The following is a 26,415-nucleotide window of genomic DNA, read 5'->3' as shown; positions in this document are numbered from 1 at the left end:
TTTCAATGTAATATTCTGTGATACTGTTGGAACATCAAAAATCTCTCTTTTTCATGTCACTATAATACAGTAATTTACGGGTAAGAAATCATTTTAGTTTCTAGAGATATCTATAGGAGAATCTCATAAATGTGAAAGTTCAGTACTCAAAGGAATGAAGATGCGCATACAATTTCAAGTGACTGTGCTTTGCGAACTGGACTCTTTCCGAGCTGAGTGAAAAATAGAATGAAGAGACTTAAATAGTTACTCCGTTTCCTAATCCCACATCTTGTACCTCAATTGAAAGGGGTTAAGAGCCCATTAAATTCTCTTCTTGGTCCATAAGCTTCTTTTCAGTACCTTTCCCAGGTTGCAAAGAAAATTTCCTGAAGGTTAGCCATTAAAGATTACTATACTCCTGAAAATCCTTGACTTATGTCTTGAAACATGGGGTCATTTTAATTATCTATGGATGAAAGACTGGTTTGACTTCAACTCACTTTAGGTGTCTCTTATGATGTATAACATCTTAAGGTTCTGAAAAACTATCTCCCTCATTACAATCTAAGAAATATCATATTTACTCAGCTTTTTGTTTTTATTTCTGCTTTATGTAATTCATTACTACTATTTCATCAACTCTGATTTCTGTGAATGAGGGAAAAAAATCTACAAAAAAAAAAAAAAGAAACAGAGACTATGGAGTTATCTTTTTAGTTTCCATAATGAAGCTACCTTCTCTTTTGTTAAAGCTGTAAAAATTACCATCAATGAATATTATAAGAACCAGAGGATAAAGGAGGTGGGATAAGAAAGATACTGACTGTTTATGTGAGTGAAAATTTTCATGAATAATACCTGTTCTATGTTCTCAAATTAAAAAAAAAAATTACAGTATTAATTTTAAATTATTTTTATTGGAGTACAACTGCTTTACAATATTCTGTTATTTCTGTACAGCAAAAGTGAATCAGCTGTAGGTATACGTGGGAAAGATTGGGGGCAGAAGGGGACGACAGAGGATGAGATGGTTGGATAGCATCACTGACTCAGTGGGCATGGGTTTGGGTAGACTCCGGGAGTTGGTGATGGACAGGGAGGCCTGGCGTGCTGCGGTTCATGGGGTCACAAAGAGTCGGACACGACTGAGTGACTGAACTAAACTGAACTGATTCATGTATCTCCTCTCTCTTGACCTTCCCTGCCAACCACCCGTCACTCTCAAAATTTTTCAAAAGATAGTTTTCAGATAGAAGAGAGATGTAGCTCTAATAGTTTTACTTTTCTATGAATTATATGTGTAATATATTTAATATATATGAAATATATGTTTATTATAGAGTTGTCCTATATTAGTTGTGATTAATACTTGGTCTTTTGAAGTTCAAGATAAATCAAGGAAGATGAATTGGGTAGGAACATTTGGACAGAGTAAGGTTTTTTCACATCTGAAGCTGAAATCTTTCACCTGGATGAATTTGCCAAAGCCCAGAGGATTTCCCACAGTTCTAAGGTTTGGAAACATGAAATTTTTAGAATTCTAAATACAATTTCTTTTCCCACAGGAGGACTCACATTAAACCAGCAAACACAAATAGTGTGTAATAACAGAATGGCAAGTTGTGAATGTAATGATTAGCAAAAAAAAAAAAAAAGAAGAAATTACAGTACTCTCTATCTCTTTGAAGTGTACTCTGACTTGAGTTTGAGCGATCTGGATGTCAAAAGCAACTGGGATTCATGAACTTTTCTGTGTATATTTTACACCTCAGTGAAATTTACAAAAACAAAGTGAAATCTCTGAAACCCAGGGTCTAAGACTTTCCAGAGTAAACAGTAAGGACAGTTCTCCTGGAAGTTTGGGTGGTGGTTTCTAAGGGCAAAGGGTAATAGCCACTGCAGTTGTCAGTTATGATTTGAAACTTTAATTTCTGAATCACAGATGCATGTGTTTCAGAGGAACCTTGGAAATTTGGATGGATGGTTGCCCTAAGAAGACCTTTAGTTTCTGAGTAGTGAGGATGACTCTTTAATGATTGATGGTTTTTCTGTCAGTTGTCTGAGATAACTTTTCTTACTTAATTTGGCAAAACATTTGCTGGTCTTTCCTCTAAACCAGAGGTCAAGATGTAACTCCTACAAAACTTTCCAATTGTTTCCATTTATTCCAAAACTCCTTGACCCTATCAACCTCTCTTACAGGGAACATTTCAAAATAATTTTAATTTAAATTTGGAGTTACAGCTCTCTGAAAATGTGACTCATGTATTTTATTGGTGGACCTTCAGCTCTCAGAAACTCTGAAGTATTGAACAAGTGGACGCATTGTGTTTATGGGTAATTAGAGCTACTCTCTCATTTATCACTGGTAGCTCAGATGGTAAAGCGTTTGGGTGATCTTGAGCTAATTGTGAAACTTCTCTAAGCTTTAGCTTCCTTGTCAATAAAGTTAGCTCCAACATATGTAATATTTTGTACATAATAGTATACAATGTATAGGTGAGGTGTGCTGTGTGTGCAGTGACTATGATAAGCATTGAGTACTATAAACGACTTTATCTCCATCCTTTGCGGTTAGTCGCTCAGTCATGTCTCACTCTTTGTGACCCTATGGACTGTAACCCACCAGGCCTCTCTATCCATGGGGATTCTCCAGGCAAGAATACTGGAGTGGGTTATACCATGCTCTCCTCCAGGAGGTCTTCCCAACCCAGGTATTGGACCCAGGTCTCCTGCATTGCAGGTGGATTCTTTACCCTTGAGCTAATAGGGAAGCCCCTCCATCCTTTATTGTTTAGGAAATACATTCTTACAAGTGTATCAACAATTGAATTGACACCTCTATGAGATCGTGAGGTCTCAGATAACAAAGGATCGGTTCTCAGCTGGTCAAATCTTGGTGGTGTTGGGGAAGACTTGAGAGTCCCTTGGCTGCAAGGAGATCCAACCAGTCAATCCTAAAGGAATAGGATATTTATTTCTGAATATTCATTGGAAGGACTGATGCTGAAGCTGAAACTCCAAAACTTTGGCCACCTGATGCGAAGAACTGACTCACTGGAAAAGACCCTGATGCTGGGAAAGATTGAAGGCTGGAGAACAAGAGGACGACAGAGGATGAGATGGTTGGATGGCATCACCAGCTCGAAGGACATGAGTCTGAGCAAGCTCTGGGAGTTGGGATGGACAGGGAAGCCTGGCGTGCTGCAGTCTATGGGGTCACAAAGAGTCTGACATGACTGAGCGACTGAACTGAACCATAATTTTGCTTGGGCATAAGAGGAAGGAGATTCAGAATGAAGCAGGGATAAGTGCCAAGAAACTTTGTCCCTCAGAACCTTTCCACATTTGAGTTTGCCATGCGTAAGAGAGAATATGGATTAGGAGTCCTGCACTTCTGATTTAACTTCTTCCCAGCTAGCATGAATCAGAAGCCCAAATTTCAGTGTATCTCTCTGCTTTCCTTTATTTTTATTTTCCTTCTCTTTCTTCTTGCTTTTTAATGAATTATCAACCTCTTTTTCTGTTTGTTTTTATTTTTTCCTTTTGTTGTTCTTATTGTCTAGTCGCTCAGTTTGTGTCTGACTCTTTGTGACCCCATGGGCTGCAGCATGCCAGGCTTCTCTGACCTTCACTGTCTCCTGGAGTTTGCTTAAAGTCATGTCCATTGAGTTGATGATGCCATCCAACCATCTCATCCTCTGTCACTCCCTTCTCCTCCTACCCTCAATTGTTTCCAGCATCAGGGTCTTTTCTAATAAGTTGCTTCTTTGCATCAGGTGGCCACAGTATTGTAGCTAGGCATCAGTCCTTCCAATGAATAATCAGGACTGATTTTTTTTGGGATTGATTAGTTTGATCTCCTTGCTGTCCAAAGGACTATCAAGAGTCTTCTCCAGCACCACAATTCAGAAGAATCAATTTTTCAGTGCTTAGCTTTATGTTCCAACTCTCACATCCATACATGACTACTGAGAAAACTATAGCTTTGACTAGATGGACCTACATTTTCAGGAGCTTTTCACAGTCTTCCATCTGTCTTTCCCTCTATTTCTCTTCAATCCACTTCATTTAACTAACCTCATCCAGCCTTTCCCTCAGGTCCCCCAACATGTGGTACTCATATGTTCAGCCAGGTTTTTTCCCTATTCCATAAGCCCTCTGTGCTCACTCCTCATGTTGCATATTGTCCCTTTCTTGAAGGCTCTTTGCTGTCCTTCTTCTATAATGATTCAAAACTCAATTGTACCTCATCTGAGAGGCCCTCACAGAAAAGGGCAGTGCTTTTTGAAACCCTTCTTTAAATGAAATCCCATAGCAAGTCTAATTTGTCCTCCCTGACCTGGTAATTAATTATCCATTGACCCCATCATATAGGGTATGTTGTTTTTCTTATGTGTTATTCTTCTTGACATAAAAAAGATTTTAATGATTTGAACTAGGAGCTATGGCATTTTCTTTTTCATTGTCGTACAAGGCTCTGTGATATGAAGTTAACATCCTTTCTCTCCACTTCCCATTCACCCTCAGCACTTGTTAAACATAAAGGATACGTGGAACTTGCTGGTTTACAGGTTTTTTGTAGTCCTTGGTTCTGGTCCTTGGGTCTAAGCTGCAGTAGTATAATGCTAATTTGATTGATTTTTTGTTGTCACATGATTCAGGAATTAACTAAATCATTACAAATTTAGAAACATATAAGATATTATAAGAGAGCCAATGGATAGCACAACCTTAGGCCCAGGGGAGAGTGCTGTGCAAGTCATAGGTTGGTGGGGTTCGTATTTAATGATTTAGCCTTCTAATATTCCTTTGTAATTAAGAGATATGCAAATATATAGTTAATATTTAACAGTATTGGTTAAAAGAAGAGAAAAGAGAGAAAGGGAGGGAAGAGAGAGATCTTGAAGACTCTTTGAAATTCATGAACAAATATGATTGGATGGGCAAAGAAAAAAACCAAAGGCTGACCTCCTACAAATAAGCTCAGGAAAGAGAGAAGGGCTCCTCTGATATGCAAGTAGAAAGATTAGACCTCTAGCACCTTAGGAAATCTGAATAGTCTGAGCAATGTTGGCAGAAGCCACACTAAAGAGCTTGCACAGTTCTGCAAATGTCTCACCCAAAGAAATCTGGCATGGTGTTCATCATCTAGCTAATCCTAACATGCAGACATTTCTGAGAGTGAAATCAGATCTTTCTTTGCCAGAGTGTGTTCCTTATTTGGGCAACTGGGTCAAATCAAGAAAGGCCAATATAGGCTGCCAGAGTAGACAAGGAGAGGAGAAATAAAAGAACAAGACATATAATTCATCAGTGATTTCCTCCCAACATTCTTAGCCTCCACCTTGCCTCCATCTTACTGGTAATACAGGAACAAGGTCAAGGATCCGGTAAAAGGTATCTATAGAAAGGGAGTAAATATAGAAAATAAAGTAACTTAAAACATAAAATTTTCTTTCTAGGGATAATTGTGATGATAGTTCAGTAATAAAATAAGATCAGATGAAGTCTGAAGAAATGTTAGAAAACCTGGATAAAGTGGAAAAACATCTGTTTGAAGGCATCAGAATGTTAGAGACACAAAGACGTGTGGGCCAAGTTCTAGAGAGAAGGGAAACAGAGACAGGATTGACATTTGGCCCAGCTTTTCTCCTTGGGACATTTGCTGATTCAAATCTTACAGCCTAGGGGCTGAGAAGCCAAGGAGTTCAAAAGACTACAAGCAGAGAAGCCAAGTGGCAAAAGCTCAAGCACAAAGCAACAACTTTTTGACAAGCTAAGTCTCAACAGGGCTGATGGAACCATTGCATATAAAGCCTGAGCAGTACAAGTACTTGGGAATGTTCACATGGTAATTTCAAAGGGCAGCACCCATGGAGGAAGGACAAGCCAGAAACAGACCAACATTCGCAAAGACTGAGAACCCCTTTGAATGAGCTCAAACTGAGAATGGACTCAGGTTACCAGTCCCCATCGTAACTGTCTGCTATGAGCAAAAAGAGATCTTTTCAAAAGAAAGATAACGACATCCAGAGTAGAGGTATCTTTACAGTTTCCTAAAGTGAAAGTGAAGTTGCTCAGTTGTGTCCGACTCTTAGCGACCCCATGGATTGCAGCCTGCCAGGCTCCTCTGTCCATGGGAGTTTCCAGGCAAGAGTACTGGAGTGGGTTGCCATTAAAATCAGCCCAGTTTCAATATAAAACATAATTTGACATACCAGGAAAAAGACTAAATGGTCAAGAGCCCCAAAAGGAAAAGACAATATAAGTCAGCACAGCAGGACAAGATATTGGAGTTTTCAGTCATTAGTTAAAACAACTCTGATTTAACAAAGAAAGTACACACATGGCAAATAAGTTTATGAAAAGGTGCTACATGTTATATAACGTTAGGGAATTTTAAACTAAAATGATGAGCTACCAATACATACCTATTCAAATGGCTGAAATCCAAAACAATTGAAATACCAAAGCTGGTGAGGATATAGAACAATAGGAATTCTCATTTGTTGCTAGTGAGATTTGACAGCTTCTTATAAAAGTAAACATACTTTTATCATACAGTAATCTTGTCATCATGCTCCTTGGTATCTGCCCATAGCAACTGAAAAGTTATATCTATATTAAAAACCTGAATGTGGGTGTTTATAACAGTTTCTTTCTTAATTGCCAAAACTTGGAATCAACCAAGATGTTTTCCAATAGATGAACCAGTTGGCTTCTCTGCTTATAGTCTTTTGAACTCCTCGGCTACATACAAAGGAGTAGCATTCAGCAATAAGGAAAGTCTATGAACCCATGAACAGACATGGAAGCATCTTAAATGCATATAGCTAAGTGAAAAAGAGCCAGTCTGCAAAGGCTATGTACATACTGCATGATTCCAACAGTATGAAATTTAGAAAAAGGCAAAACTGTGGCCACAATGAAAAGATCTGTGGTCACTAGAAGTTGTGAGAGGGAGAAAAGGATAGGTGAACCATGGAAATTTAAAGGCAGTGAAACTTCCATGTGTGGTTCTGTGATGATGGATACACTATTGTCAAAAATCACATAATGTACCAAACAAAGAGTGAAGTCCAAAGTAAACCATGGGCTTTAGTTAGTAACAATGTGTCAATATTAGTTTGGTAACTATATCAAATATGTTATACTACCATAAGATGTTAATAATAAGGGAAAGTGGGTAAAGAGGGCAGGAGGTATGAGAACTCTCTATGTGTTGTTCAGTCGCTAAGTCATGTCCAATTCTTTGCGAGCCCATGGCCTTCTGCTTGAATTTATGTCTAGTGAGTCAGTGATGCTGTCCAACCATCTCATCCTCTCAGGGTCTTTTCCCATGAGTTGGCTCTTCGCATCAGGTGGGCACATGTTGGAGCTTCAGCTTCAGCAACAGTCCTTCCAATGAATATTCAGGTTGATTTACTTTAAAATCGACTGGTTTGATCTCACTGCTGTCCAAGGGACTCTCAAGAGCCTTCTCTAGTACCACAATCAAAACACAGTAATTCTTTGGTGCTCAGCCTTCTTTATGGGCCAATTCTCACATCCATACATGACTACTGGAACTCTATACTTTCTGCTTCATTGTAATATAAATTAGAAATTGCTCAAAAATAATCTATTAATTTAAAAACAAATCTAGACCTGCATACAAAACTTGCAGATGAATCCAGCCACAGCAGCATTATTTAAGTAATCCCAAAGTGGAAATAACCCAAATGTCCACTAACTGATGAATGAATAAATAAGTTACAATAATAACCATACCATGAAATGTGGTTCAGCCATATAGAGAAATCATGTACTGATACATGATTTCTTGAATGGACCTACAACATAGATGGACCTTCAAACCATGCTAAGTAATTGTATAATTCAATTTGCATGAAATGTCCAGAATAGGCAAATCTATAGCAGCAGCAGCAGCAGCAGCAGCATAAAGACAAAGTATATTAGTGGCTGCCTAGGGTTTGGAAAAATGGGGAGTAAGTGACTTATAATAGATTCTTTTTCTTTTTTGGAGAGAGGTGGACAAAAAATTTAAAATTGTGGTGGTAAATGCACAGCACATCAAATTGTACATTTGAAATTATATGGAAAGTGAATTATATCTCAATTAAAGTATTATTTAAAATTATGATTAGTTATTGAAAATAAATGGCAACATACACAATTTAAGCAAACATGGTGAAATGCAATCAAAAGAAAGTCTAGAATTTAAAAAGCAGTAGCTGAAATTAAGCACTCAGAAGAATGGTTTGACGGTGTCATAGTCAAACAAAATAAAGGATTACTAATGTCAATTAAAAAATAACTAGACTAAAATTTGGAGGGAAAATGATGGAAAACAGAGAATCTATCCCAAAACCCTGGGGGCAGGAAAGACCATGGCATGAAAGTAAAAATGCCACCAGGCTCTCTTGGCACAAAGAGGGAACAGGCTGGCCTGCCTTCAGGTCATTGCTCTGCTGGGAGAGGGGCCTTTTACCCACCATGCAAAATGTTAGAGACCCTGCCCTCCAAGATGCCTTAAATAGCAGAAGCCAGGGCTACCACCCCAGCTCTCAGGGTAAGAGACAGCCTGGTTGTATCTGTCTCTTTCTCTCTCTCTCTCTCTTTTTTTTTTTTTTTCATAATGGCAGAAATATGACCTAAGGGTCCTATCCTGTCCTATATATTTGAGGTGTTTCACTAGTAGTTGAGGCTGATTGGACAGGTTTGAGTCAAATTTACTTTGTTCCATTGTTAATTGAGAAACTATTTCAATAAAATTTTCTTAAGAAAAAAGGAAAAATGAGTACAAAAGACATATGGAGTACATATATAAACTACTGTGTCTAGCCAGGCCCAGGTCACACAACCTAGAGAGAAGACGCAATCTACCTGAATCACTAGGACTTCTCTGAAGGGAAAAAATGAGATTCTGATGCCAGAAGTGGAAGGAATGATTTAAAAAAAAAAAAAAAAGGTAAAATATAATCTAGATACATCAGTAGATATGTATTTCCCTGTGGTTTGAATCTGGTACAGGCAGTAAGAAAGGATGCAGCTCATAGTAGGGGCTGCTAGATTCTGCTGAGGAAAATGTGCTGTGGCAGTAGAGATTTTGAAGTTACATTTTAGAGTCCATATGTAAGTGACATCATGCATTATTTGTCTTTGTGTTATTTCACTTGGCATAGTGTCTTCCAATTTTATCCATGTTGTCTTAAACAGTTGGATTTTCTTCTTTTTTAAGATTGAGTAATGTTCCATTTTATATATGCATCATATTTTCTTTATTCATTAGTGTACTGATGGACACCTAGGCTGTTTCCATATCTTGACTCTTGTGAATAATGCTGCACTGAATATGGGAGTGTAGACATCTCTTCAAATAATGATGGTGTTTCCTTTGGAAGTGGTAGTGAGGAAGAGCTTATGACAAATCGACCATGTGTTAAAGATGTTGGAGGAAAGGTCATTTCAAGGTCATACATAGTTTAAAATCATGACATTCCAGTGAGCCTGTGTGCATGAAGACTTGCTTTTTTTTTTTTCTGAATTTGAATACACTGCAAAGAAGTGTTGCAAAATGTTTGATCAATATCAAATAAATAAATAAAAAGGATGGAAATACTTTGTCTTTTACTATGAAACTGGAGGAAAGGCAGGCCTTATAAGCAGCATGGGGATGAGGCCCACTAGAATTTTCTCTGATTATGGGGCTAATTTAGGAGAAGAAGGAGCAAGGCCAAGGAACAATTCTGAAAGCAAAATAAGGCTGCTGAGTCTGCACCCAGTGTATGAGATTAAGTTTTAATGGCGTGTGATGAAGTGGCCGTGACACAGCTGGCAGAGCTGGTTGAGTTGCTGAAAATGGCTCTTGAAGCTACAGGAGTTGGACAGTAGACACAGAAAAAGAATAAGGTGAATCCAAAAGAGTGGAAGGACAAAATTAATAAAGAGCAAAGACAAAATAGAGAAGAAAACTGGTAAACTTGACAATACTGAAAGCGTGTTCTTTAGAAAGACTAGTAAAACAAGCAATATTTTGTAAATGCGATAGGGATGGGACTAGCTGTACAGCAGTATTTTTTTAATTACAAAAGAATACTATGCTAACTTTATACCAATACACTTGAAAAGCTGGACAAACTAGATGATAATGAATAAGTTATATGCATCCAATATTGACTCATATTTTGAGTAGAAAATATAAGTAGCTTTATGAGGTTAAAAAATATAATCAACGATGTACACTTAAGAAAGATATCAGTTGTTTTCCACTTTATTAAACAAAGCTAAGAGTCTCAAGACAAAAATCAGATTTAGAAATTTACCCTAAAATTAACCAGAAGCACATTTCTTTTACGATATCAGGTCGTAATGAATATTAGCAGATAGATTCCACCACCACATTTTTTTAAAAAGTTATAATGATCAAGAGGCATTTATCACCGTAAAGCAGATCTTTTTTAAGGGAAGATAAAGTTGGAATGAGGAGAGAAATGTGCATATCCAATATCAAAGCACACTTCAAAGTTTCAGTGGTTTAAAAAAAATCTACTGAACTATAATAGTACATCAATATATTGTTAAACTTGTATAGGAACCCATGTATATATAAGAAATACAATACAAGGTAAATAAAGTACAGACTGTCCTTATTGTAGAACTACAAAAATGGTCATACAAATTACACTGTGCAAAGTTGATCTTAATGACCAATGCGGAAAATATTATTGTTCCTTGATCTTAAAATCTTGCTGAGAAAACACTAGAAACTTGTTGGTTGTAGATATATATATAGACTTTAAAAGAGTGACTTTACTGTACACATGAAACTACCACAATGTTGTTAATCAATTGTACTCCAATATAAAATAACAAGTTAAAAAATGTTTTTAATACTAAATGTAGAGCTTGATTTATATAATTGTTTTAGATGACAATTGCAAGTCATTATATAATAATGCTAACATATTTAGATATTACAATGTTTATTTTACTTAAAGATACATTCTTTTAAGCTTTCAAAATATAGTAAACCTTATTCTTAGTTAAGAGACTGCAACCTAAAACATTAGAAATACTGAGAATTAGCATGTTTTATTCTATTGTCAAAAAAACTTACACGACTTCTAGTTTTGAGCCCAGCATGAAAGGAGCTTGGAAGTTGCCACTCTGTACTAACAAGTAAATATCTGAACAAACTGAAAAATCAACAATTCTTAGATACATTAGAGAAGTAAGGTCACAGGAAAAATCACCATGCCCAAAACTTGAGAGGCAGACACAGAATATAATAGCTTACTGGAAGAGAAATGCAAGAGCAGAAATCACTGTGAAAACCAATACTGAGGTAGGAAAAACTGAACTGTATTTGATGTATTTGCCAAAGGCTCAGTGTGCAAATGTCTATATGATAAAAATTCCAGGGAGGCCTCTATACTTTGGTGAATTTTGTCTCTTGAGCTCTGCCAGGCGTCACTACTGGGTGAAGAAGGTCAGAGTAAATTCCTCTTCTGGCTGAGGAGGGAAACAGAAACAATTTTGAAATACACCAGAAAATTCTACTATTCATAATAAGGCCTGCCCTCAGTCAATTCAGTTCACTCACTCAGTCGTGTCCGACTCTTTGTGACCCCATGGACTGTAGCATGCCAGGCCTCCCTGTCCATCACCAACTCCTGGAGTTTACTCAAACTCATGTCCATTGAGGCACTGAAGCTCTCCAACCATCTCATCCTCTGCTGTCCCCTTCTCCTCCCACCTTCAATCATTCCCAGCATCAGGATCTTTTCCAATGAGTCAATTCTTCCTATCAGATGGCCAAAGTAGTACAGTTTCAGCTTCAGCGTCAGTCCTTCCAGTGAATATTCAGGACTAATTTTCTTTAGAATGGACTGGTTGGATCTCCCTGCAGTTCAAGCGACCCTCAAGAATCTTCTCCAACGCCACAGTTTAAAAGCATCAATTCTTCAGTGCTCAGCTTTCTTTATAATCCAACTCTCACATCCATACGTGACTACTGGAATAACCATAGCTTGGACGAGATGAACCTTTGTTGGCAAAGTAGTGTCTCTGCTTTTTAATAAGCTGCCTAGGTTGGTCATAACTTTTATTCCAAGGAATAAGCGTCTTTTAATTTCATGGCTGCAGTCACCATCTGCAGTGATTTTGGAGCCCCCCAAAATAAAGTCTGTCACTGTTTCCACTGTTTCCCCATCTATTTGCCATGATCTTAGATTTATGAATGTTGAACTTTAAGCCAACTCTTTCACGCTGCTCTTTCACTTTCATCAAGAGACTCTTTAGTTCTTCTTCACTTTCTGGCATACGGGTGCTATCATCTGCATATCTGAGGTTATTGGTATTTCTTCCAGCAATCTTGATTCCAGCTTGTGATGCATCCAGTCCAGTGTTTCTCATGTTGTACTCTGCATATAAGTTAAATTAACAGGGTGACAATATACAGCCTTGACGTACTCCTTTCCCAATTTGGAACCAGTCTGTTGTTCCATGTCCAGTTCTAACTGTTGCTTCTTGACCTGCATACAGATGTCACAGGAAGCAGGTCAGAAGTTCTGGTATTCCCATCTCTTGAGGAATTTTCCAGTTTGTTGTGATCTACAAAGTCAAAGGCTTTGGCATAGTCAACAAAACAGAAATAGACATTTTTCTGGAACTCTCTTGCTTTTTTGATGATCCAAAGGATATTGGCAATTTGATCTCTGGTTCCTCTGCCTTTTCCATATCCAGCTTGAACCTCTGGAAGTTCACAGTTCATGTACTGTTGAAGCCTGGCTTGAAGAATTTTGAATATTACTTGGCTGGCATGTGAGATGAGTGCAATTGTGCTTTAGTTTGAGCATTCTTTGGCAATGCCTTTCTTAGGGACTGGAATGAAAACTGACCTTTTCCTGTCCTGTGGCTACTGCTGAGTATTCCAGATTTGCTGGCATATTGAATGCAGCACTTTCACAACATCATCTCTTAGGATTCAAAATAGCTCAACTGGAATTCCATCACTTCCACTAACTTTGTTGGGGTGATGCTTCTTAAGGCCCACTTGACTTCACATTCAAGATGTCTGGCTCTAGGTGAATGACCACATCATCTTGATTATCTGGGTCATGAAGATCTTTTTTGTATAGTTCTGTGTATTCTTGCCGCCTCTTAATATCTTCTGCTTCTGTTAATATCTTCTATTTCTGTCATTTATTGTGCCCATCTTGGCATGAAATGTGTTCCCTTGTCATCTCTAATTTTCTTGAAGAGATCTCTAGTCTTTCCCATTCTGTTGTTTTCCTCTATTTCTTTGCACTGATTGCTGAGGAAGGCTTTCTTATCTCTCCTTGCTATTCTTTGGAAGCCTGCATTCAGATGGGTGTATCTTTCCTTGTCTCCTTTTCCTTTTACTTCTTTTCATAGCTGTCTGTGAGGCCTTCATAGACAACCATTTTGCCTTTTGCATTTCTTTTCGTGTTGATGGTCTTGATCACTGCCTTTTGTACAATGTCACAGACCTCCATCCATAGTTCTTCAGGGACTGTCTATCAGGTCTAATCCCTTGAATCTGTCTGTCACTTCTACTGTATAATTGTAAGGAATTTTATTCAGGTCACATCTGAATGGTCTAGCGGTTTTTCCATTCAGTTCAGTTCAGTCACCCAGTCGTGTCCGACTCTTTGCGACCCCGTGAATCACAGCACGCCAGGCCTCCCTGTCCATCACCAACTCCCAGAGTTCACTCAGACTCACGTCCATCGAGTCCGTGATGCCATCCAGCCATCTCATCCTCGGTTGTCTCCTTCTCCTCCTGCCCCCAATCCCTCCCAGCATCAGAGTCTTTTCCGGTGAGTCAATTCTTAGCATGAGGTAGCCAAAGTACTGGAGTTTCAGCTTTAGCATCATTCTTTCTAAGGAAATCCCAAGGTTGATCTCCTTTAGAATGGACTGGTTGGATCTCCTTGCAGTCCAAGGGACTCTCAAGAGTCTTCTCCAACACCACAGTTCAAAAGCATCAATTCTTCGGCACTCAGCCTTCTTCACAGTTCAATTCTTACATCCATACATGACCACAGGAAAAACCGTAGCCTTGACTAGACGGGCCTTAGTCGGCAAAGTAACATCTCTGCTTTTGAATATAGTATCTAGGTTGGTCATAACTTTTCTTCCAAGGAGTCAGCATCTTTTAATTTCATGGCTGCAGTCACCATCTGCAGTGATTTTGGAGCCCCAAAAAATAAAGTCTGACACTTTCCACTGTTTCCCCATCTATTTCCCATGAAGTAATGGGACCAGATGCCATGATCTCCGTACTTTATCAATTTCAGTCTGTATTTGGCAATAAGGAGTTCATGATCTGTGCCAGAGTCAGCTCCTGGTCTTGTTTATGCTGGCTATATAGAGTTTCTCCATCTTTGGCTGCAAAGAATATAATCAGTCTGATTTCGGTATCAACCATCTGGTGAAGTCCATGGGTAGAGTCTTCTCTTGTGTTGTTGGAAGACGGTGTTTGCTCTGACCAGTGCATTCTCTTGGCAAAACTCTGTAGCCTTTGGCCTGCTTCATTCTGTACTCCAAGGCCAAATTAGCCTGTTACTCCAGGTATTTCTTGACTTCCTACTTTTGCATCCCAGTCCCCGATAATGAAGAGGACATCTCTTTTGGTTGTTCTAGAAGGTCTTGTAGGTCTTCATAGAACCATTCAACCTCAGCTTCTTCAGCATTATTGGTCAGGGCATAGACTTGGATTACTTTTATATTGAATAGTTTGCCTTGGAAACAACAGAGATCACTCTTTCATTTTTGAGATTGCATCTAAATACTGCATTTCAGACTTTTTTGATGACTATGATGACTCCTCCATTTCTTCTAAGGGATTTTTGACCACAGCAGTAGATATAATGGTCATCTGAGTTAAATTCACCCATTCCAGTCCATTTTAGTTTGCTGATTCCTAGAATGTCGATGTTCCCTCTTGCCATCACCTGTTTGATCACTTCCAGTTTGCCTTGATTTGTGGACCTAACATTCCAGGTTCCTATGCAGTACTGCTCTTCACAGCATCAGACTTTACTTCCATCACTTAGTAAGTCCTGCCCTCAGGAGGGACTGTTTTACCAGAGGTCCAATCTATTGGGTTTTGTTGGGTTTTGAGACTGACTGACCTGAAGGAAGGGAAATACCCTACCCTACCCACTTAAAGTGAGAGAAAATGTTGAGTGGCACTTCCCAAATTCAGTGCTGAGGAACACATGCTCATTATAAGACTGAGACCTAATCATAAGACTATAGATGCTTCTGCAGCCCCACATCACTGAAGATCTGTTTGCTGCAGTTAATTCCACCAGTATACTGTGTCTGGCGTTTCAAGGAGAAAACTGAATCATATGAAATGCTTGGTTAAAACCACAAGTGGCAGAAAAAGAGTGGAATATAAAAATAGGGACAAAGAACAATGGCAATAAATGTGAAACAGGATCAGATATGATAGATATTAATCTAATGATATCAATAATCATTTTAAATACCAATGATTATACCAATTAAAAGATTGTCACAGAGCATCTAAAAACAAGATCCATTTATAAGAAATCTACTTTAAATCTTCATATAAAGACACACATAACTTAGAAGCAAAGGGTTGTGGAAAGGGATATCATACTAATTCAGAGAAGTTTGAGAAGCCCTATGAGTTTCAGTCAAAGCAGATTTGAGGGCGCGGAAAATTACCAGGCACGAAGAAGGCTTTCCATAATGATAAAGGGGTCAGTTCTCCAAGAAGCCATAACAATTCTTGATGTGTATGTGCCTGACAAGAAAGCATCAAATTAGTGAGACAAAAACAGAACTGCAAGGAGAAAGAAAGATGCCCAGCATCATAGTTGGATATTTATACACCCCTCTATCCTAAATGGAGAGATCCAGCAGGCAGAAAATCAGCACAGACATAACTGAACTCAACAACACCATTGACAAAATGGATGTCATAAACGTCTACAGACTGCTTCATCCAACAACAGCAGAATGCACATTGTCTCAAGCTCACATGGCATATACACCAAGAGGGACCACATTCTGGGACATAAAGCATGCTCTAACAAATTAAAATAGCAGAAATCATATGAAGTCTATTCTATTCTCAGACCATGATAGAAGTAACTTGAAATCAATAGTAAAAAGAGAGGTGGAAAATTCCCAAATACCTAGAAATGAAGCTGTTCAGGTATCAACATTCCATAGGTCTTGCCCTCTGTATGTGAACATGCACAATGACCCAGCACCCAGAGACTTTGAAAGATGGGGCCTGATTGTTCTCTAATTGTGATATACATCTATCATTACTGTGGTGGTTTGTGAACTTGATAACAGCTGTGAAGTTTGGCACTTCCTCACTGTTAATACATGCTGGTATCTGAAATTTGTTCTGTTGGGGGGACAGGCATTATTTAATTAAGTAATGGTAACTGAAATTCATGCACGAGCAAACTGTTCAGAGTGAGGACTGCCTGTATAGCATACATTGAGTAATGTTCCATGGTAAGAAATAAATACCTAGAGGCCTATAGGATGAGAATTCATATCTTGTTATGTGGAAGTCTTTCTCTAAGCGGAATGTGAAACAGAGATATAAAGAAAAAGAGAGTTGCTTTGACTTCATAAAAATGAAAGAATTCTGCATAGCAAAAGGCAACCCAAATAGAGTTGAAGATAACTGGCCAACTTGGACACATAAACATGTGACAATGTCTTTGGCCAACAATTCCTTTTCTTCACAATAGAATGAGGGAGGAAATCTCAGTGAGCCAAACCTCATGAATCGATAGATGAGAGGTTAGACTAAATTTCTCATATGGTGTGGATTTAATTTTATGGAATGCAAAGTATCTTCCAGTAGGAAATATGGAGTATTACCAGTTCAGTTCAGTCGCTCAGTTGTGTCCCCTCTTTGCGACCCCATGAATCGCAGCACGCCAGGAGTATTACCAGTCTTATCCAAATCCTTAGCAATGGACACAGGTAAACCTTGAATAACTGTGATGGCTGAGTTTCTTTTCTGTTCTACAAGAGAGAGAGAACAATTAGCAGAATGTGTGTTTCTCCAGGGCAGAATTCTAGTATTGTCTCTGGACCACTGAGCTTTGCAAAAAATCGAAACGCACAGTCTCTGGCAAATCACTCTTAAACAATCCAAAGGGAGAGAAACGGAAAGGCTGATGAACTTGCTAGTCACCGTTGTGGTCCTGAGTCCTGAAAACAGTGATGATGGGGAGTATGTGATGTCACCCGTGTGAAACTTACAGGGCATGGAGATTGAGATGTACAGGGTGTAGATTCCAGTGAAGTTGAGTAGGGAAGAATGCCTCTCAGAACCCACCTCAGCTGAATTACTTATGGTCTCAACTGGGAAATGTTGATGAAGAAATGAGAGGATACAGGCAGGAGCAACTCCTGAAATAGTGCCTAAATAACTCAAATATTCCTAAGGAATCCTGCGGACAACTGTGTCAGAGAGGAGCTGACAAATGGAATATAATAAGCACAGAGATCATGCCCTTGTCAGCTAGCGCATGGAGAGCATTACTGATCCTCAGCAAATCCTTACTGATCCGCAGAAAAATGTGCTGTGACTGGGTCTAAAACCTGACTGGAATTTTCCATAGATGTGTGATATTGGAGATGCGTTTGCAGCTGCACTTGCCAAATCACCTTTTCAAAGCACAGTAGGTCATGGCCAAAGGAGCAAGGGCTGCTCTGCGTGCTCTCAGGCAGAAAAGGATTTTAGAAATGCCAAGTTCTCTTCCACAAAGGAAGGGGTTAGCAGATTATGAATTAGTGATTAGTACAAGTGTCTGTGATCCCTCAACTAATTTCCATCTTGAAGCTGGGATATAAAGACCCAGGTGCTGGGTGGTGAGCCACAATCTCTCGGAATAGGTGCTTAATCAAGACTAGATGGGCTGAATTTGGGTCTCGGCATCTGGTACCAGCTCTTTTTCCAGCAGGATGCCTTTAGACATGTCCCTGACACCTTTGCATCTATAGCTTTTTGTTGTTGTTTGGTTGTTTAAATATATAAACTGGTGATAACACTACTTGGTGGCATATTCTATTTTTTTTAAAAAAAGCAACCTTTCATTACTCAATGCAAATCAAACAGTAAATGCATTCTCTTAGTAAACCTGCTTAACAATTTTCCGGACTCTTCTGCTCTGGGCCAGATTCAGAAATACACAAGTGAAAGAGGAGACAGTACATCATGTTTTATTCAATTGGGTCTTGATACCTATGTGTGACTCTTAACCAAGGAGTATGCAGTAGTTAGGGACACAGATTGAAATTGTTTAGAGTGTGTCCTAAACTCTGACTGCCAGGATTTAAATCTTAACTCTGGAAATTGTAAAACCTGGGAAAAATTGCTTCCCTAAACTTCATTTCCTGCATCTGAGAAAAATCACAGTATCTACCTTGTTGTAGACTGAATAATACCCTTGTCCCTGAATGTCCACATTCTAATGCCCAGAACCTGTGAATGTCACATTAAATGACAGAAGGGATTTTGCTAATGGAATTAAATGAAGGCTATTGACGGGAAGATTATCCTGGGCTACCTGGATGGGCCCGAAGTCATCACTGGTGTTCTCATGAGAGAGAGGCAGAGGGAGATTTGACTCCAAAGAGAAAGTGATGATGAAGCTGGGTTTGGATTGATGCAGCCCGAAACCAAGGGATGCTGACAAGGAAACAGATTCTATCTTAGAGCCTCCGGAGGGGACATGAATGATCCTACCAACTCCTGATTTCAGTTCAGTGAAACTGGTTTTGGACTGCTGTCTTCCAGAACCATGAGAAAATGTGTTTTGTTTTAAGCCACCAAGTTTGTAGTAATATTACGGCAGCCATAGCAAACAAATGTGTACCTCTTAAGAACTATTACCCCAGTTAAAATGTGTGACTGGAGGCACACTTAGTGGCATATGTGCGTGCAGCAGGTATGCCATCATAAGCCATTCTTAACAACCTGAATCCTTGGATTTGCAGGATCATCAAATCCAGTAGTGTGGTTGCCATTTATCTCCTTGTTCATCCTGGTAACATGTCTAGACAGCTAGTAGAGAGAGCTGGGTCCTTCTCCACAGGTCCTCTCACCTCTATTAATTAGAAAGAAAGTCAGAGTTGCTCGACCATGTCCAACTCTTTGTGATCCCATGGACTGTACCCCCCGAGGCACCTCTGTCCGTGGGGATCCTCCAGGCAAGAATACTGAAGTGGGTTGCCATGCCTTGCTCCAGGGGCATCTTCCCAACCAAGGGATCGAACCCAGGTATCCTACATTGCAGATGGATTATTTACCAACTAAGCCACCAGGGAAGCCCATGAGTACTGGGGTGGGTAGTCTGGCTCCTTTCTTCAGGGGATCTTTCTAACCCAGGAATCGAACTGGGGTCTCCTGCATTGCAGTCAGTTTGTTTACCAACTGAGCTACCCAGGAAGCCCTAATTAGAGGGAAGAGGTCACTTAAGATGTTACTTAAGTCACCTTATTCTTTTCCTTTCCTTCATGACTCTTCATCCAACTGGTCTTTATAAATTTTAAAGAAAACAAAGTCATTTCTCAATGGATTCAGATACTACCCCAAATTAATATTCCCAGTAAGTTCTTGTTTTTAGTTCCAGAACCTCATCACCAGAAATTCCTGAGCCTAAATCCCCCCTAGCTTCTGGGATCACTCATTTTTCTCATTTCTACCTTTTCCTTTTAGTTGAGCCTTGTCATTTTAGTCCCTTCTTTAAACACAACTCATAATCAGGTGACATGGCCAAGTGATGAATGTATAGATGGTTTGGTTTTAATCCTGGGTTTTTTGCCATCTACTTACTATATGACATTGGACAGGCTCTTTAACCTCTCTGAGCCTCAGTTTCAAAACAATACATAATATTATAATAATACTAAAGATAGTAAAATAATAAAATAGTATAATAATACTAAAATACAAAAAAAAAAGTATTATAAATAATACGTACCCAAGATTGCAATTGTGAGGATTAAATTAGTTTAATATTTGCTAAGCACTTAAAATAGTACTTGTTACAGTGTAAGCACTGTAATTGTGCTTGGTAATAATAATAAATGCAATTCCAAGCACATAACTTACTCAACTTTCTGTCATAACTTTGAGGTATGTATTTGATGAAATCAATAAAATCATTCTGTTTCAAGGGGAACAGAAAAATATTTTTGAACAATTGTCCATGTGGCTATTTCACCACGTTTAGTGTTTCCAAATTTCTGTACAACAGCCTGGGCTAGTCCAGTAGCAAATTAGAAATAGAGCTTATGTTCTGCACCTTTTACCTCACTGTCCCCCACCGCCCCCCCCCCCCCCCACAAATCCCCATCTCTTTGGACATAAACTTCCATTTGTCCTCCATCTTCTGTACACCTACTTCTAAGAAAGTGTCTGGGTCCATCCATGTCATTACAAAGTAGCACTGACATATAAACACTATCATGTGTAAAATAGCAAGCTAGTGGGAAGCCGCTGTATAACACGGAGAGCCCAACCTGGTGCTGTCCGATGACCTAGAGGGGTGTGACGGGAGGGCCGAGGTAGGCTCAATTTTATATATATATATATATATAATTATGACTGATTTGCTTTGTTGTATGGCATAAACCAACACAACATTGTAAAACAATTATCTGCCAATTTGAAAAACAAAGGTGTATGATCTCCAGCTTAGTGTGAATTTAAGACAAAGGTACCATTTACATCAGAGAGACAGCTTTTCAAGACTGGCTTTGCTTTTCAAGTTTGTTTTGTTTTCCTGTCTCTCCCAGCCTTCCAACCATGCACAAATACAGGAGATCTATATTATGGCTCAACACTTAGCACCTGTGCCATTCTCTGAGCCTGAAATGGGCATCTGGGCAACACTCCTGTCCTGGGACTGCTGAGAGGACCACGCCTAGCTCTGTCTCAGGCAAAGGATGAACTGCTGCTCAGGCAGCCCATTGCATCCCATCACCCTGGGTACACGGCAGTGACTGGTTCAGGGAGGGCCTGGGTGGGCTCCTCACAGTCAAGGGCTGTTTCTGGATCTCTAAGAAGAAAATATTTAGCGCAAGGAAGACATGCATCCTTGAGTCTGAAATTCTCAAATCTTCCACAAGCCACCTTCTAATTCTTAAGAGATATATGCAGGGAAAATGCCCTGCTTAGTAATAACTAGAGTTTTAGCCTGAAGTCCCACACAAAATGTCTAATCTTAAGAAACAGAAGAGGCCCTAGGTGAGATCTCACTTGTGGCCTAGACCAGTATTGGGCACGATATAGAATAAGGACTACCTGGCTCATAATTACCTGAAGTACTGTTGAAATCCAGACTGTTAACTCTTCCACAAAGCAAGGAAATTAAGAGTGGTGGGGCCAGAATTATGCAGTTTTCATGATTAGTAACTAGTCATTATTTCCAGTCTAACCTGAAAGCAATTTGGTCTCTTTTCTTTCAGGATCTTATCCTTACTTTGGTCTTACAGCTTCCAAACTGAGGAGGAGGAGGGACAAGTGTTCTGAAAAAGGAGGGGATCCAGGCAAGGAAACAGTGTTCAGTTTGAACATTTAAAAAATAGTTTATTCTGGGAAAATGGTGCAAGGAGAACAAAAGAAGGTGGGTCAAATTTTAGGAAAAGTAATGAAATTTAGTGAGCAAATAGCAGTTGAAGGGAAAAGCAAACTGAAATACAGCATCAGTTTAAACAGTTGATGTTAGAGACAGAAGTAGGAGCATCATGCCTACGGAGAGGAAAATACAGTTCTCCCATACTGTTGTCCCCAGGACTGAGCAGAACTTGGTTCATTTAACTTACTGGTTTTCAACCCATAGCATCCACCTGTAAATAAAACACAGGACACTGTGTTGTGATTGCATAACAAATTGTAAATATTAATCATCACAGGTCCAAAAAGCAAACATGCTATTGACAAAAGGTGAGTTGTACAAGGGGAAAGACAGAACTGGGGGCACAAGCAGTCACAGGCATAAAGAAAAGGACGGGATTAGAGTGAAAGGGAATCCTGTAGCTATGTACTATAGCTAATATTTCCTGAGAGCTTCCGTGTGTTGGACATTGAAGGCTGCAAATGTGTTATTATTTGCATCCTCACGGGCAACTCCATGCAGTGGTGGTGATCATCCATTTCCTCATTGTACAGGTGAGGAAACAGAGGCCCAGGAAGGTTGAGTAAATTGCTCAGGATTGCAGAGCTAACAACCTGAAGAACAAAGCTTCCAAGCCAAGTGGTCCATCTCCAGAACCAAGGCTTTTAGCCACTGTGCTACCACTTCTCCCTTCGGTAAAAGCCAGCAAAAATCGCATGGCATTACGGAAGAGAAGCGGCGTAAATAATGAAATGAATACGATGTATTGAAAGGAAGAGGGATGAGAAGTAGTGAGGGTAGGGGTTTATCTTCCTGCCTCATGTTAGGGTGCTAAAATCGATCTACAATGGATACAGCAGATGAACACAACGTTTAGAATTATGGGGGTAACATTCATGTGGCCAAAACTGTCTCTGGAGAGGGGAATTGGGGTTAGAAAAGTTGAATTTCTGTATTTGAAATGCTATCATGTCCACATATTATTTTCATAAAAAATATTTCTATTTGTTTAGAAATAGCTTCAACGGTGTAAATGCATTAAAACGTGAAATTCAAAGTCATCTTTACATCTCATACATTTGTTAAGTGCTTGGCTTATTAGAATTGTTCTTTTCAGCTTTGAAGGTTTTTTTTTTTTAATGAAAAGCAGTATAAATTTTAAAATTTAAAAATTGTTCCTGGTAATATTGCCAGCAAGGCCGAGAGAAGGTGTGGAACTATTACAAGCAAACTGGATTTCAGCCCTGCTTCTGGGAGGCCGTCCTGACAACAAAGGGAAGGAGAGTCTCTAAAGTCAGGGAGCAGAAGCTTTGATCCTCTGGAGTTGTCACAAACAACTTAGAGTAAATGGACCAGGCGGCAGGGTGCCGGGAGGAGGCTGTCGGGCTCTCTGTGATGGTGTTCTTTGTTTTTGTGGGACTAATCTCAGAAATATTGCATTAGGCTCAGTGCTGTGCATTTTTAGGCTGGAGTTACCATATTTTTCCATCTGTATACTTCATGAACGCAAGCACTTTTTTGCTTCCTTTAAAATGGGAATCTCCTATTTGAATTGCCTGGTGAAGACCTTTGAAGTGATTCATTAAGTATACATATGCGTGCTCTATCTCCATCTATGTATCTGTCAATCATCCTTTCCCTACTCACCTACCTGTATTAGTCTGCTCAGGCTGCTATAACAATATAGCATAGACTAGGGGGCTTAAACAACAGACGTTTCACACTCCTGGGAAGTCTAAGATCAAGGCAGATCTGCTTCCAGGTGAGTCCTTCATTTTTGGCTTGTAGATGGCCATCTTCTGCTGTGTCCTCCTCACATGGTGGAGAGAGAAAGCTCTAGTGTTTTTTTCTGTTTCTTATAAGAGCTAATCCCAGCTCTACCTTCATGGCCTCTGCTAAACCTAGTTACCTCCTAAAAACTCCGTTTCCTAATTGCATCACACATAAGGGGATAGAGCTTCAGTATATGAATCTGTGGAGGGGGACAAAAGAATTCAGTCTTAACTCTCTATATCTGTTTCTATCTGTCTTTCTGTGTAGAATAATAATAGTGGCTTATAATTCATTTCCCTGTGTTATTTTATCCTTCTCAAACTCGTGTGAGGTAAATTGGCCATAGGAAAATCACTGATTTCACTGAAACACTTGAAGGTTGAATGAACTTTGGGGTCACACAATCAGTAAATGATGACGCCACAGTTCAGTCCACTTCTTCTCCATCCTCCTTTCCTTCTCCCTTCACTTTCTGACTCTATTCCAGCCACATTATTTACTAGCTTTTCCCTGAGGACACTGGCATCCTTCTGGGCCTTGGAGAGGTTATTCCCATTATCTGGAAGTCTGCTTCCTCGTATATCTGATTCAGGTGCCTCCCTCTACACTGTTCACATTGAGCCTTCCCAGTAAGACTTCTCCTGTCTACTGTTTAACTGGAAAACCTTGTTTCTCTGCCCACAAGGTCAATTTCCCATATACTGCTTAATCTCTATTGCGTTTGTTACTAGGCTTCCCTGGTGAGTCAGTCAGTAAAGAATCCACCTGTAATGCAGGAGACCTAGTCCGATATCTGGGTCAGGAAGAGCCCCTGGAGAAGGAAATGGCAACCCATTCCAGTATTCTTGCCTGGGAAATCCTGTGGACAGAGGAGCCTACAGGTGGGCTACAGTCCCTGGGGTTGCAAAGAATCTGACAAAACTTAGTGCCTAAACCACAACAACAACTTGTCAGATAATTTACATTGATTTCTGTTCTCCCCTCTGACTAAAAGATAGGCTACACAGAGTCAGGAATTTTGCTTTCATTGAACCTAATAGAGGCCCAGCAGAACTCTAGGGTCTGCAAGAACTGGACACAGTTGTAACTCTTCTGTTTGGTATTTTAGCAGCCTATCTCAGAGCCAAGCCAGTTATTGAAGAGAATCTTTTCTGATACTTTAAGCAGTATGATAAACTTGAAATAAACTTAAACTTTCCACAATTACAGAGCAGGCATGGATTCTTCCTTTGTTTCGCCAGACACATGAACCTGGATCCAAAATCCATCCTCTCCGGGTGAAGTGGGAATGCACAAAGATGACTGGCCTAAGTCTCAGCTGGATAAAAAAGATGCACAAAAGAGACATTTAAACATTTTCAAAAACTAAAACCATAAAGTGTGTTTCCTCTTCACACATCAGGGATTATCTAGCCTTTAGTGTGGTTCGAGTAGTGTGGGGTGGTAGGGGTTGGGGAGAGAGAGATGTATAGAGAAGTAAGGATGAGTTGCCCTGTCTCTGCCTCCTCTGGACCTTAGTTCTTCCTGGACTGTCACTCCTTACACTCAAAGCAGATTTCAGGAGTCAGCACACATGGTCATGATGTGTGCCTCACTCCACAACCCAGTCACTGGGACCCAGAAAATTTTGCAACCTCAAGTCTCCCTCAACACATCATGACTCATATGTATCAATGAGTAAAGACACATAAACTGTAGTAGATTAATAAGAATAAGTTTTTATATATATATAAATTACATATATACATATTTGTACATGAATCTGGGAAAGATGAGAGCCCATTGAGGCAAATGGCTAGGGGGAGAGGAAGCAGCTAAAGATAGCAGTGGGCACTCTGCCAGTTCCAAGTGTAGGGAAAATAGCCAGAAGTTTGGGTTGGCCAAGTTTACAGTCAAACCAGGGATGTCACAGTGGATGATACATGCAGGTTATTTTCCATCCTCCAAATGCAACTTCTCAAGTCTGGTATGTACTTTTGCACTGGGCTCATGTGTTTCTCACCTTGCAGCACACTTACACCGACATTCCTCACCCATGCACATACACCACACACGTACTCCTGCACACCGCTGAGAGTGTGGTCCTTTGGCTCGTGGTAGGAAGGAAACAGGTTAACAGTTTCACTTAAGTGGGTAGAGTCGTTTTCCAGCAAAGCCCGTTCATCATTGCACAGGATCTGCAGAGCAAGATATGCTCTTTATTTGTTGAGTTACTTCAGAGAAGAAAGAAGTTCGCTAATGCTCCAGTGAAATCCCAGGCAGGTGATGAAAGTACCAGACCCAGAGCACAGACGCAGCTTCCCTGACCAGGAGCCACTAAACACAACACTGTGCTCCTCCAAAGTCAGAGGGGTGCCCTGAGTTGGGGTCCCAGGTGTTCTGAGCATAGAAGTTCCTCTCTAAATATATATGGTGCTATCCCCCGTCGTGCTGTGTGGGTTTGGGCTGGGGAGGCCTGGGTGCTTCGTGTGAGTGGAACACCAGAAGTGTACCCAGTCATAGCAGGTGTGGTGCTGTCCCCCAACACCCCCTCTGTGCTTTGCATATATGAGTTCCAAGTCCAATGGCAGGTGTTGACACTGGGGCCTCCCATCCTAGATGAAATGTTGCGCCTCCCATGTATTCCACCCATGGTGTATTGGCCAGGTGGGCCCCAGTTGTACTGATGGGAAGTGTGGATACCAGGTCCTCCAGTCCTGGGAATGATGTTGTTCCCTCCTATACCACCACCACTTGCATCTTGGACAGGTGGGTTCCAAGCCAGGGGTGGGTCTCACACTTGCAAATCCAATGGATGCATTGTTGCTCTGGTGGAAAGTGGAAATTGACTTGTCCCTTAACACAAATTTCTTCTCCATGGTGATGGGATTTGTAACTGTAGATTTTCTACACTCGTGTGGGTCCTGGGTGCAGTGATGGGAAGTGGTCACACCCCGACCTCTAACCCTAAGGATGGTGGTGTCCCCTGCCATCACTCTACCACCTGGATTCAGCTCAG

The sequence above is a fragment of the Capricornis sumatraensis genome, unplaced genomic scaffold (assembly GCF_032405125.1).
Source record: "Capricornis sumatraensis isolate serow.1 unplaced genomic scaffold, serow.2 scaffold1, whole genome shotgun sequence".
Classification (NCBI taxonomy): Eukaryota; Metazoa; Chordata; class Mammalia; order Artiodactyla; family Bovidae; genus Capricornis; species Capricornis sumatraensis.
This window is presented reverse-complemented; position numbering follows the sequence as displayed.